Source organism: Pan paniscus, chromosome 7 (genome assembly GCF_029289425.2).
Source record: "Pan paniscus chromosome 7, NHGRI_mPanPan1-v2.0_pri, whole genome shotgun sequence".
NCBI lineage: Eukaryota > Metazoa > Chordata > Mammalia > Primates > Hominidae > Pan > Pan paniscus.
Window position 1 is genome coordinate 29,348,579 of NC_073256.2, and position 14,258 is coordinate 29,362,836.

A 14,258-nucleotide genomic window follows, 5' to 3' on the forward strand; every position below is an offset into this window, starting at 1 on the left:
CAATCAAGATTATACGTGCAAATCCCCTCATCATTCATGAAGTTTAGCCGTCAGTCTTACCGTGGCTCACCAGGTCCAATCCATACTTCTTCCTCCACGATTGGAGCAGAGGGTGACTTTTTTTCGGAGCAACTGATGAAGTCATTTAGAGACCATTTGCAGTAGAAGCCATGTGTACTATAGACCAATCAATGTGCCCTCATGGCAGCATTTCTGCCTCTCTCCCTCTTTGTTCTTGCCAAGTACCCATACTTCATTTTCCATAGATTGAAAGAGCCCAAGTTGGGCCTATGTCTAGGAGTACAATTGCTGGGTCATTTGGTAACTCTATGTAGAATTGTTTGGGAAGTTGTTAAACTGTTTCTCACAGTGGCTACACCATTTTAATTCCTACCGCTGTGTATGAAGGTTCTAGTTTCTCTGCATCCTCACCAACACTTGTTATTTTCTGGGTTTTTTTTTTTTTTTTTTTTTTTTTTTTGAGACAAAGACTTGCTCTGTCGCCCAGGCTGGAGTGCAGTGGCACAATCTCAGCTCACTGCAAACTCTGCCTCCAGATTCAAGTTACTCTCCTGCCTCAGCCTCCCGAGTAGCTGGGATTATAGGAACCTGCCACCAGGCCTGGCTAATTTTTGTATTTTTTTTAGTACAGACAGGGTTTTACCATGTTAGCCAGGCTGGTCTCACACTCCTGGCCTCAGGTGATCCACCTGCCTCGGTCTCCCAAAGTGCTGGGATTACAGGCATGAGCCACTGCACTAGGCCAATTTTCTCTATCTTCGATTCTAGCCATGCTTATGGGTATGAAGTGGTATCTAATTGTGGTTTTGATTTCTGTTTCCCTGATGATGAATTTCATTGAGCATCTTTTCATGTGCCTGTTGGCCACTTGTATGTCTTCCTTGGAGATGCGCCATATTTTTGTATTCAAAAATGAAAGCACAGGTCCACACAAAATTTTGTACATGAATAATTACAGTAGCAACACTCCTAATAACCCAAAGAGAGAATTAATCCAAATGCCTATCACCAGATGAAGAGATACACCTATTCTTTTCTGCCCACATAGTGGAATATTATTTGATCACAAAAAAGAGGAAAGTACATACGCTACAGCGTGGATGAACCTTCAAAACAGGTGAAAGATCACATTCTACATGATTTCATTCAGATGGAAATCTACAGAAATAGGAAGTCGATTAATGGTTGCTTAGGGCTGGTAGGGGCATGGGAGGATGGGGGTGTTAGCTAAAGGGTATGAGGTTTCTTTTTGAGGTCATGAAATGTTCTAAAATTGACTGGTAATGTTTGTGTATATCTCTGAATATATTGAAAACCATTGAAATGTAAAAAATGCAAAGAAAAAGGAGCCCAAGTTGCAATTTTATTCAACACTTGATTGGCTTTAAAAATAGATTCCAGGCTGGGCATGGTGGCTCACACCTGAAATCCCAGTGCTTTGGGAGGCTGTGGTGGGAGGATTGCTTGAGACCAGGAGTTCCAGGCCAGCCTTGGCAACATGGCAAGACCCTGTCTGTACAAAAAAAGAAAAAATAAATAACAGCTGGGTGCAGTGGTTCACACCTGTAATCCCAGCACTTTGGGAGGCAGAGGCGGGCAGATCACCTGACATCAGGAGTTCAAGAGCAGCTTGGCCAACATCCTGAAATCCCATCTCTACCAAAAATATAAAATTTAGCCTTTTGGTACTCCGAGCAGCACCATGGCGGTTGTTAAGAACAAGTGGCTTATGAAAGGTGGCAAAAAGGGAGTTAAGAAGGAAGTAGTTGGTCCATTCTCTAAGAAAGATCAGTATGATGTGAAAGCACCTGCTATGTTCAATATAAGAAATACTGGAAAGACTTGGTCGCCAGGACCCAAGGAACCCAAATTGCATCTGATGGTTTGAAGGGTCTTCTGTTTGAAGTGAGTCTTGCTGATTTGCAGAATGATGAGGTTGCATTTAGAAAATTCAAGCTGATTACTGAAGATGTTCAGGGCAAAAGCTGCCTGACTAACTTCAATGCCATGGGTCTTACCTGTGACAAAATATGTTCCAAGGTTGAAAAATGTTCAACAATGATTGAAGCTCATGTTGATGTCAAGACTACCGATGGTTACTTCTTTCTTCTGTTTTGTGTTGGTTTTACTAAAAAACACAACAATCAGATACTGAAGACCTCTTATGCTCAGCAACAGCAGTCTGCCAAATCCAGAAGAAGATGATGGAAATCATGACCTGAGAGGTGCAGACAAATGACTTGAAAGAAGTGGTCAATAAATTGATTCCAGACAACATTGGAAAAGTTATAGAAAAGGCTTGCTAATCTATCCTCTCCATGATGTCTTCATTAGAAAAGTAAAAATGCTGGAGAACCATGGATTTGAAAGGCATGGAGCTTCGTGGTGACGGTAGTAGTTCTGGAAAACCCACTAGGGACGAGACACACACATGCTAAAGTTGAATGAGCTGATGGATATGAACCACCAGTCCAAGAATCCGTTTAAAGTTCAGACTTAAATCAGTAGCAAATAAGAAGTCCTATTTGTGAAAAACAAACAAGAAACAACAATGAAAGAGCAAAATTAGGCTGGTGTGGTTGTGTATGCCTGTAATCCTAGCTACTCAGGAGGCTGAGGCATGAGAATCACTTGAACCCGGGAGACAGAGGTTGCAGTGAGCCAAGATTGCACCATTGCACTCCAGCCTGGGCAACAGAGTGAGACTCTCTCCAAAAGGAAGAAAAAAAAAAGTATCCGGGCTTGGTGGCATGCGCCTGTAGTCTCAGCTACTCTGAAGGCTGAGACGGGAGGATGGATTGAGGCCAGTAGTAATTTGAGGCTGCAGTGAACTATGATTGTGACACTGCACTCCAGCCTGGACTGCAGAGTGGGACCCTGTCTCTTGTACACACACACACACACACACACACACACACACACACACACACACACATACACATACACATACATACATACCCAGGTTCTACCTCTGGTGATTCTGACTCAGTAGGGTGGGATATCCCCTAGGGATCCTGCTGTTCAGCCTGGTCTGGGATCCACTTTTCATTGGGAACTGAGACACTGGCTGTGAGCCTTTCTGTCCTGAGATGTAGAGGTCATGGCGATGCAGGTTCAAGCTTAAGGAGACCTGACTGTGCGTTAGGTATTGTGCTGAACATCATCTCTTACTCTCACAGCAACATCCTTAGAAGGTTAATGATGTATCCGTGCTCTACAGATGAGGAACTGAGCTTTCAGAGGAGTTTAGCTTGTTTAAAACTTATTCTTCCTATTGGAAACTTCGTACCCTTTGACCAGTGACTCCCATCCCCTCCCTTTCCTTCACCCCAGCCCCTGATAACCACTGTCCTACTCTCTATTTCTGTGAGTTCAACTTCTTTAGATTCCACATATCAGTAAAACCATGCAGTATCTGTCTTTCTGTGCCTGGCTTATTTCACTTAACACAATGTCTTTCAAGTTCATCTGTGTTGTTGAAAATGACAGGATTTCTTTCTTTTTTAAGGGTTAACAGTATTCCGTTGTGTGTATATAGTACATTTGCTTTACCCTTTCATCCACTGATGGACACTTAGGTTGATTCTATATCTTGGGTATTGTGAATAGAGCTGCAGTGAACATAGGAATGTAGGGATCCCTTCGACATATTGATTTTGATTTTTTTTTTTTTTTGGTCTATATCCAGAAGTTGGGTTGCTGGATTATATGTTTTGAAATCTATAGCACAGCAGCGTGACTATAGTCAATAATAATGTATCTTTCAAAACAACTAAGTGGGCACATTTCAAATGTCGCATCATGAAAATTGTCGGTAAATTAGGGGATGGACGTGTTCATTAGTTTGATTTAATCATCCCACATTGTATACACGTACCAAAACATCACATACATGGGTACAATTCTGATTTGTCAATTAAAATAACGTTAGTTAAAAAAATAACTTGTTCAAAGCCCCAGTTGGGATTGATGGAGCTTGGACATGCACCAAGGCTGTTGCTCTCAGGCCCACAGAGTCCTTTGTCCACGAATGTTGAAGCCCTACCTGAGATTTCTACTGAGATCAGTGTAGGGATTCAATGTCTCAGAATCATCCCATCCTCCAGGGCCCACAAGTCCATGACCGCTGCCTCTACCCCCGACCCTAATGACCTGAAATGTGGCCCCTGCTTTCATTTCCAGGAGCATACAACACTTACACCAAGCATTGATGGGTTTTGTTGACTTCATTTGAGATGTGGGGCCGTGGAGAGGGTCCCATGATCCTTGCTTGGTGTTGGCCAACTCATTGACTTCTCTCCTTTGACTTCACCCTTCCCTTTTCTACTCACCTCCTCTGTCATGGATTGCTCTGGGAATTCTGAGCCGTGGTTCCTTTATTTTGCAGATAACCTTCACTCTTCTCTGCAATGAATCCCAAAAGTGTGTAGTTGAGCTGACTGCAAGGTGCTTGACACGCAAGAGAATTTACAAATGGGATTTGGCCTCTGGAAAGTGGTGGTAGTTCCAGATTTATGTGGACGTTACTTTGTTTTTCCCTATAAGATCTATTCTTCAAACTATCAAGCTCTTTGCTCCTGGCTGCAGTCGTTTGCTGGTGGCAGTGGGCTCGGTACTGCCACCGGGGAGAAATGCTGCCCACTTAGAGAAAGGGAAACTGGTTCTCTTTAAGAGGCATAGGGAGGTTTCCAGTGCCAGTTTGTTTGCAGGCAAAATGGCTGTTGTATTAAAATTGCCCAAACTTGGGCTGGTGTCTTGTGTGTTTAGAGCTCAAAGCCACGATTGTTTTCTTTTCTTTTTTTTTTTTTTTTTTTTTTTTTTGGTGGTTGGTTTTCCATCTTTTTGCTTGGCAGGTTTCTGCTAATAGCTTCAACCTCAAGAGTCCCATTATACAGACACTAGTAGCACCTACTATGTGTCAGTCTGTAGTGCCTACTATGTGCCAGGCATTGGAGATAATGTAATGATGAACAAGATACACATGGCATTTGGAAAAGAGAGTCTAGTTCCCACTCTCAGCCCACCCCAAAGAGAGGCCAGAATTGGGCTTCCAAAGATATCAGATGCCCTTGCATCACCTCCCTGAAGAGGACGGGTGAAGCTTTGGTGTCTGCAGAGAATTTGGTTGGACAATCCCTCAGTTTTGGAACGATGGGAAGGAGCTGCCATCTGTGTTTAAGATGAGAAGTGGGGGAGTGGCTGGATATCAGAGGAAGCCAAGATGAAGAGAAGGTTTTTGTGACTTCCTATGCATAGTGGAGACCTGTTCTAGTGAGGGTCCTTGGGGCTGAGCCTGTGGGTCAGTGGAATGATGCTGTGAGGAGGGTCTTGCTATAGCAGGTGGCCCAAAGAAGGTTGATGGATCATGAGCAGCTGGAAGAATGGAGAGTTCGGGGGATGTAGTTCCTACTTGGCTTTCCAACAGTGTGTAAGCCCAGAATTCTTACATAAGCCCATGGAGAAGGAAAAGGAATGCTGGTAACGACAAGATTGAATTCTCCACCTGCCAGGCATCCAGGGACTCAGAGCTGATTTAACTGAAGTTACAGAAATAGGAATGTGACATTTCCTACATCCGCGTGTGCTAGAGCAAATGGATTCCCTCTCTGGTTTGTGGGGAAGGAGAATGCTAACAGACAAGACTCCAGGTTTTCGCTCTTAAACCTGGTGCCTAGAGATGCATTTTTCTACTGGATGCAGACAGAATCTCCATATAGACATATCCATCGCTGCATCTCTCATGCCTTGTGTTCTCCCTAATTTTCCCTTTTTAACCCACAGAGGAAGAAAGTTCCAGCATCACTTCTGGCCTTTCAAGACTGAGTTAGGTGGCCAGGTGGGGTTATTCATGCCTCTAATCTCATACTGAAGGGGTGGCCTGCCCCTCCACACCTGTGGGTATTTCTTGTCGGGTGGGATGAGAGACAGAAAAGAAATCAGACACAGAGACAAAGTATAGAGAAACAACAGTGGGCCCAGGGGACCGGCGCTTAGCATACTAAGGACCTGCACTGCCACCGGCCTCTGAGTTCCCCCAGTTTTTTATTGATTATTATCTTCATTATTTCAGCAAAAAGGAATGTAGTAGGAGGGCAGGGTGATAATAAGGAGAAGGTCAGCAACAAACATGTGAGCAATAGAATCTATGTCATAATGGAGTTCAAGGGAAGGTACTATGACTGGACGTGCACGTAAGCCAGATTTATGTTTCTCTCCACCCAAACATCTCAGTGGAGTAAAGAATAACAAGGCAGCATTGCCGTAAACATGTCTCGCCTCCCACAATAGGGCGGTTTTTCTCCCATCTCAGAATTGAACAAATGTACAATCGTGTTTTATACCGAGACATTCAGTTCCCAGGGGCAGTCAGGAGACAGTGGCCTTCCTCTATCTCAACTGCAAGAGTCTTTCCTCTTTGACTAATCCACCTCAGCACAGACCTTTTATGGGTGTCGCGCTGGGGTACCGTCAGGTCTTTCTCATCCCACGAGGCCATATTTCATACTATCACATGGGGAGAAACTTTGGACAATACCCAGCTTTCAAGGGCAGAGGTCCCTGCGGCTTTCCGCAGTGCATTGTGCCCCTGGTTTATTGAGACGAGAGAATGGTGATGACTTTTACTAAGTATACTGCTTGCAAACATTTGGTTAACAAGGCACGTCCTGCACAGCCCTACATGCCTTAAACCTTGATTTCATACAACACATGTTTTTGTGAGCTCCAGATTGGGTCAAAGTGGTTGGGGCAAAGTGGCTGGGGCAAAGCTACAGATTAACAACATCTCAGCAAAGCAATTGTTTAAAGTACAGGTCTTTTTCAAAATGGAGTCTCTTATGTCTTCCCTTTCTATGTAGACACAGTAACAGTCTGATCTCTCTTTCTTTTCCCTACATATCCCCATTTTCGTTTTGACAAAACCACCACCATCATCATGGCCCCTTCTCGCTGGTCGCTGTCTCTCTGGAGCTGCTGAATACACCTGTAGACTAAAAATAGAAAGTACAGACATACAAGGATTAATACAAAATTTGCAATAGTGGAATTTCCGGTGGTTTTAACCCAAGTGACGGGGGCAAGAGGACGGTGTGGGTGCTGCGGCACCCGGGCAGTCTCCCACCTCCTTTGTGTCTTAGTTGCTGTTTCTCCTAGTTTTCAGTCTTTCTCCTCACCTGCTCACTCGCACCTTTTATCTCTTTGTCTCCCTTCTCTTACGGTCTCTCTCTCTCTCTCTTTTACACTATCTCTCTCCCCAGTCTCACTTTCTGTGTTTCTCTCTGATCTCTGTCTCTTTTTCTTTCCCTTCCTCTCTCTGACTCTCCACATGTGCCGTTTCCTTGGTGGATTGTAACTTCATCTGTTCTGATATCACCATTTTGTTCACCCTGCGAGTCGATGATGCTCGATTGCGGATTTTCTGTCTCTGTAGAGGCACTTTCATTTGCATCTCTGATGGGTTCATTGTAGAACTTCAAATGTCTAGTGGGTATCCAAACAGGAAGCTGATTTTCTCCGGGTGAAACACAAGCAAAACCTCTCCCCCATGTTATCACCTTACCGATTTCCCATGTTTTGTTTTTGTTGTCTTTCCACCAAATCAGTTTTCCCTCATGTGGGCTTTTCTTTTTACCAGTAAAATGTTCTGCAGAAGTAGTGGTCTGATTTCTATGTATGTCTAGAAAATCTAAAGTATAGAGTGTTAGATTAAGTTGCATCTGGGGAGTGCTATACTCCTTATTGTCTTTTTCCTTTTTTTGTTTAACCAATTGAGCTTTGAGTTTTCTAAGCAGGACAGGTAAGATTTGCGTCTGGCACAGTCAGCCAGGTCTCCTTACCCTGTGCTTCCCTTTCTGTCTGTGACTGAATGGGTATGTCAGGGTCGAGTAGGGGATCCAGGAGGAGGAAGCCTCATTAACTTCTATTCTGCAGCAATTGATGGCTACCCAACTTGAACAGTGGGGGCTTATCACCTCATGTACTAAGACCAGAGATAGCTGATGCCAAGGTTGGCTAAATTAGTAGCTTGAGATGTTAGGTTTTCCATTTGAGGTTTCTATGCTGCTGTTGTCTTCTGCTCTTGGTCACAGAGGGTGCCACAATCCGCATGTCAAGTCCTCATGTGACAATATCCAGACACAGCAAGGAAGAGGTACAGTGTATTCCTGCATGTTTCTTAAAATAATGTTTTTGATAGAGAATAATTGTACACATTTATGGGGTCCATGTGAGATTCTGGTACATGCATGCAATGTATAATGATCAAATCAGGGTCTTTAGGATATTAATCACCTCAAACATTGATCATTTCTTTGTGTTGGGAATATTTCAAATCTTATTGCTATTTAGAAATACACAATAAATCTATTTATCAGGATACAAAATCTATGTACACATATCAGTAGCAGTGCTATACACCAACATCTACCAGGTTGAGATTCAAATCAAACCCTTTTATAATAGCTGCAAAAATAAAATACTTAGGAATATACCTAACCAAGGAGGTGAAAGACCCCTACAAGGAAAACTACAAAACACTGTTGAAAGAAATCATAGATGACACAAGCAAATGGAAACACATTCCATGCTCATGGATGGGTAGACTCAATATTGTGAAAATGACCATACTGTCAAAAGCAGTCTACAAATTCAATGCAGTTCCTATCAATATACCATCATCATTCTTTATAGAACTAGAAAAAAAAAATGCCAAAATTCATTTGGAACTAAAAAGGAGTCTGCAAAGCCAAAGCAAAACTAAGCAAAAAGAACCAATCTAGAGGCATCGCATTACCCAACTTCAAACTATATTACAAAGCTATAGTCACCGAAACAGCATGGTGCTGGTATAAAAATAGGCACATGACCAATGGGACAGAGTAGAGAACCTAGAAATAAAGCCAAATACTTAACAGCCAACTGATCTTCGACAAAGTAAACAAAAACAAAGTAAGAAAAGTACACCCTATACAACAAATAGTGCTGGGATAATTGGCAAGCCACATGTAGAAGAATAAAACTGGATCCTTATCTCTCACCTTATACAAAAATCAACACAAGATGGATCAAAGACTTAAATCTAAGGTCTGAAACCATAAAAATTCTAGAAGATAACATTGGAAAATGCTTCTACACATTGGCTTAGGCAAAGAGTTAATGACCAAGAACCCAAAAGCAAATACAACAGGAACAAAGATAAACAGATGGGACTTAATTAAACTAAAAGCCTCCTGCACAGCATAGGAAATAATCAGCAGAGTAAACAGATCACCCACAGAGTGGGAGAAAATTTTCACAAACTGCATTTGACAAAGGACTAATGTCCAGAATCTACAGGGAACTCTAATCAGCAAGAAAAAAAATAATCTCATCAAAAAATGTGCCAAGGACATGAATAGACAATTCTCAAAAGAAGATATACAAATGGCCAACAAACATATGAAAAAATGCTCAACATCACTAATTACCAGGGGAATGCAAATCAAAACCACAATGCAATACCACGTGTAAAATAAACAAAAAGAGGGCCGGGCGCGGTGGCTCACGCCTGTAATCCTAGCACTTTGGGAGGCCAAGGTGGGCGGATCACGAGGTCAGGAGTTTGAGACCAGCCTGACCAACATGGTGAAACCCAGTCTCTACTGAAAATATAAAAATTAGCCGGGCATGGTGGCAGTTGCCTGTAATCCCAGCTACTCAGGAGGCTGAGACAGGAGAATTGCCTGAACCCGGGAGGCAGAGGTTGCAGTGAGCTGATATAGCACCATTGTACTCCAGCCTGGGTGACAGAGTGAGACTCCATCTCAAAAGAACAAAAAACAAAAGACAAAACAAAACAAAAAAAACACAAAAATTGATGTTGGCATGGATGTGGTGAAAGACAACGCTTTTACACTGATGGTGGGAATGTAAGCTAGTACCAGCACTATGGAAAACAATATGGACATTCCTTAAAGAACTAGAAGTACATCTACCTTTTGATCCAGCAATCCCACTATTAGGTATCTACCCAGTGGAAAAGAAGTCAATGTATGAAAAAGATACTTTTGCACACATGTTTACAGCAGCAGAATTCACATTTGCAAAACTATAGAACCAGCCCAAAATGCCCATCAATCAATTTGTGGATAAAGAAAATGTGTTATATATATGTATACCATAGAATACTACTTAGCCTTAAAAAGGAATAAAATAATGGCATTCATAAAAACCTGGATGGAGTTGGAGACCATTATTTCAAATGAAGTAACTCAGGAATGGAAAACCAAACATTGCATGTTCTCACTCTTAAGTGGGAGCTAAGCTATGATGATGCGAAGGCACAAGAATGAAACAGTGGACTTTGGGGGCTCAGGGGGAAGGTGGGAAGGGGTGAGAGATAAAAGACTATACATTGGGTAAACGGCTTTGCTGATGGGTATGCCAAAATTTCAGAGATCACCCCTAAGGGACTTATCCATGTAACCAAATACCACCTGTTCCCTAAAAACTATTGAAATTAAAAAAAAGAAATATACAATAAATTGTTGTCACTTTCTGTGATAATAAACACTTGATCTCATTCCTTCTATTATATATTTTTATACCTATTAATCAACCTCTTTTCAAACCCCTCCTATTCCCACCCTCTGGTAACTATCATTCTACTCTTTATCTCCATGATATCAATTTTATAGAGCTCCAGGGCACACAAGTCCATAACTGTGGTCTCTATCCCTGACCCTACTGACCTGAAACATGGCCCCGCTTTGATTTCCAGGAGCATAAGCTGCTCATATAAGTGAGAACATGCAATAGTTTTCTTTCTGTGCATGGCCTAGTTCACCTGACGTTATGACCTTTAGTTCCATCCATTTAGATGAAAATGACAGGATTTCATTCTTTCTTATGGCTAAATACTATTCTATTGTGTGTATATTCCCATTTTCTTTATCCATTCATCCATTGATTGACATTTAGATTGATTCCATATCTTGGCTATTGTAAATAGTGCTGCAGTAAATATGGGGGTACAGGTATCCCGTTGATACACTGATATCTTTTTTTGGATATATACCCAGGAGTGGGATTGCTGGATCATATGGTAGATCTGTTCTTAGTTTTTTGAGAAATCTCTGTACTTTTTTTCGTAATGGCTGTACCAATTTACATTCCCACCAACAATATACAATAATTTTCTCTTCTTCACATGCTTACCAGCAATTGTTGTGCTTTGTGTTTTTAATACCCATTCTAACAAGTGTGAGATGATATCTCATTGTGGTTTTGATTTGCATTTCCGTGATGATTAGTGATGTTGAATATTTTTTCATAAACTTGGTGATTTGTAGATTTTCTTTTGAGAAATGTCTGTTTATTTTTTCATAGTTTCTTTTGCTGTGCAGAAGCTCTTTCATTTAATTAGATCCCATTTGTCGAGTTTTGCTTTTGTGGCAATTGCGTTTGGCATCTTCACCATGAACTCTTTGCCCATCACTATGTACCGGGTGGTATTGCCTAGGTTGTCTTCAGCGTTTTTATAGTTATGAGTTTTACATTTAAGTCTGTAGGCCATCTTGAGTTAATTTTTGTGTATGGTGTAAGGGAGGGGTGTTGTCTTTTCACTCTGTTGATTGTTTTATTTGATATGCAGAAGGTATTTAGTTTAATATAATCCCATTTGTCTGTTTTTGTTGCTTGTACTTTTTAAGTGTTAGCCATACAATCTTTGTTCTCAAGCGTTTCTCCTGTGTTTATTTCTAGTAGTTTTATAGTTGTGGCTGTTACATTTAAGTCTTTAATTGATTTTGAGTTTATTTTTGTAAGTGATGAGAGACAAGGGTATAGTTTTATTCTTCTGTGTTTGGATATCTAGTTTTCCTGGCACCATTTAATGAAGAGGGTGTCCTTTATTCAATGCATGTTCTTGACAGCTTTCTTGAAAATCAGTTAGCTGTAAATATGTGGATTCATTTCTGGATTCTTTAGTCTGTTTCCTTTGTTTTTGTGTCTGTTTTAATACCAATATACACTGTTTTGGTTACTATAGCTTTGTAATATATATATATGTATATATATACATATATATATATACACACACACATATACTTATATATATACACGTATATATACATATATACGTGTATATATACATATATGTGCATATATACATATATACGTGTATATATACATATATACGTATATACACATATATATATACGTATATACATACATATATACGTATGTATACATATATACGTATATACATACATATATACGTATATACATACATATATACGTATATACATACATATATACATATAACATACATATATACAGATATACACATATATATATGTTTTTTTTTTTTTTCTTTTTGAGATGGAGTCTTGCTCTGTCGCCCAGGCTGGAGTGCAGTGGCGTGATCTCTGCTCACTGCTAGCTCTTCCTCCCGGGTTTATGCCATTCTCCTGCCTCAGCCTCCCGAGTAGCTGCTGGGACTACAGATGCCCGCCACCACGCCTGGCTAATTTTTTTTTTTTTTTTAATTAGAGACGGGGTTTCACCGTGTTAGCCAGGATGGTCTCGTTCTCCTGACCTTGTGATCCACCCGCCTTGGCCTCCCAAAGTGCTGGGATATAGGCTTGAGCCACCTCGCCCGGCCTCTTTGCAGTATATTTTTAAATCAGGTAGTGTGAGGCTTCTAGCTTTGTTCTTTTTGCTCAGTATTGCTCTGGCTATTTGGGGTCTTCTGTGGTTCCATATGAATTTCAGAGGTTTTTTTTTTTTCCTGTTTCTGTGAAGAATATAACTGATAGGGATTATACTGAATCTCTAGATTGCTTCGGGTAGTATGGTCATTTTAACAGTATTAGTTATTCCAACCCACGAGCATAAGATGCCTTTCCATTTGTTTGTGTCCTTCTCAATTTATTTTATCAGTGTTTTGTGGTTTTCATTGTAGAGGTTTTTTTCTTTTTTTTTTTTTTCCTCATCCTTGGTTAAGTTTATTCCTAGGTATTTTATTTTTGTAGCTATCGTAAATAGAATTTCTTCCTTGATTTCTATTTTAGCTAGTTTGTTACTGGTATATAGAAACATTACTGATTTTTGTATGTTGATTTTGTGTCCTGAAGCTTTACTGAATTATACATCCGTTTTTAAAAATGTTTTTTATTTTTTATTTTTTGAGAGTCTCACTCTGTTTTCCAGGCTGGAGTGCAGTGGTGCAATCCTGGCTCACTGCAACCTCCACCTCTCAGGTTCAAGCGATTCTCCTGCTTCAGCCTCCCAAGTAGCTGGGATTACAGGCACCTACCACCATGCCTGGCTAATTGTATTTTTGATAGAGACAGCGTTTCACCATGTTGGCCAGGCTGGTCTCAAACCCCCAACCTCAGGTGATCCATCCACCTTGGCCTCCCAAAGTGCTGGGATTACAGGCATGAGCTACCATGCCCAGCCTAATTTATTTTAAGAGTTTTTTGGTAGAGTCTTTAGGTTTTTCTGTTTACAGGTATAAGATTATGTCATTTGCAAAGTGAGACAATTGGACTTCCTTTTGTCCATTTGGATGCCTTTTATTTCTTTATCTTGTCTGATCACTCTGGCTTGGATGTCCCATACTGTATTGAATAAGAGTGGTGAAAGTGAGCATCCTTCCCTTGTTCCAGTTCTTAGAGGAAAGGCTTTTCAATTTTTTCCCAGTGAGTAGGATGTTAGCTGTAGATTTGTCATATACGCCTTTTCTTAGGTTTAAGTGTTCCTTCTATGCGTAATTTGTTGAGAGTTTTCATCATGAAGGAATGGTAAGTTTTACTGAGTGATTTTTCTGCATCTGCTGAGATGATCAGATAGTTTTTGCCTCTCATCTTGTCGATGTGATGTATCACATGTATTGATTTGTGTATGTTGAGCCATCTTTGTATTCCTGGAATAAATCCCACTTGATCATGGTATATTATCTTTTACATTCATCATTAGATTTGGCTTGGTAGTATTATGCTGAGAATTTTACCATCTGTGTTCATTAGGAATATTGGTCTGTAGTTTTCTCCTTTTGTTGTGTCCTTGTCTTGATTGGATATCAGGGTAATGCTGGCCTTATACAATGAGTTAGGAAGAATTCCTTCCTCTTCAATTTTTGGGAATAGTTTGAGAAGAATTGGTGTTTGTTTTTCTTTATAAATTGGGTAGAAATCAGCATAAAAGCCTAGTCTAGGGCTTTTCTCTTTTGGGAGACTTTTTGTTACTGATTAAAA

The 14,258-nt window shown here is 40.7% G+C and overlaps 2 long non-coding RNA genes across 3 annotated transcripts in view; one reads left to right on the forward strand and one right to left on the reverse strand.

Annotated features, from left to right (window-relative positions):
- LOC134731047 (uncharacterized) overlaps window positions 1-14,258 on the forward strand; it is a 99,674-nt gene that overhangs the window by 23,448 nt on the left and 61,968 nt on the right. The window lies entirely within an intron of this gene.
- The window catches only part of LOC134731048 (uncharacterized), a 29,319-nt gene continuing 21,036 nt past the window's right edge, over window positions 5,976-14,258 (reverse strand). The window contains exon 2 of the long non-coding RNA XR_010113108.1: window positions 5,976-7,010. This is a non-coding gene — a long non-coding RNA (uncharacterized LOC134731048). The remainder of the gene's footprint in view (window positions 7,011-14,258) is intronic.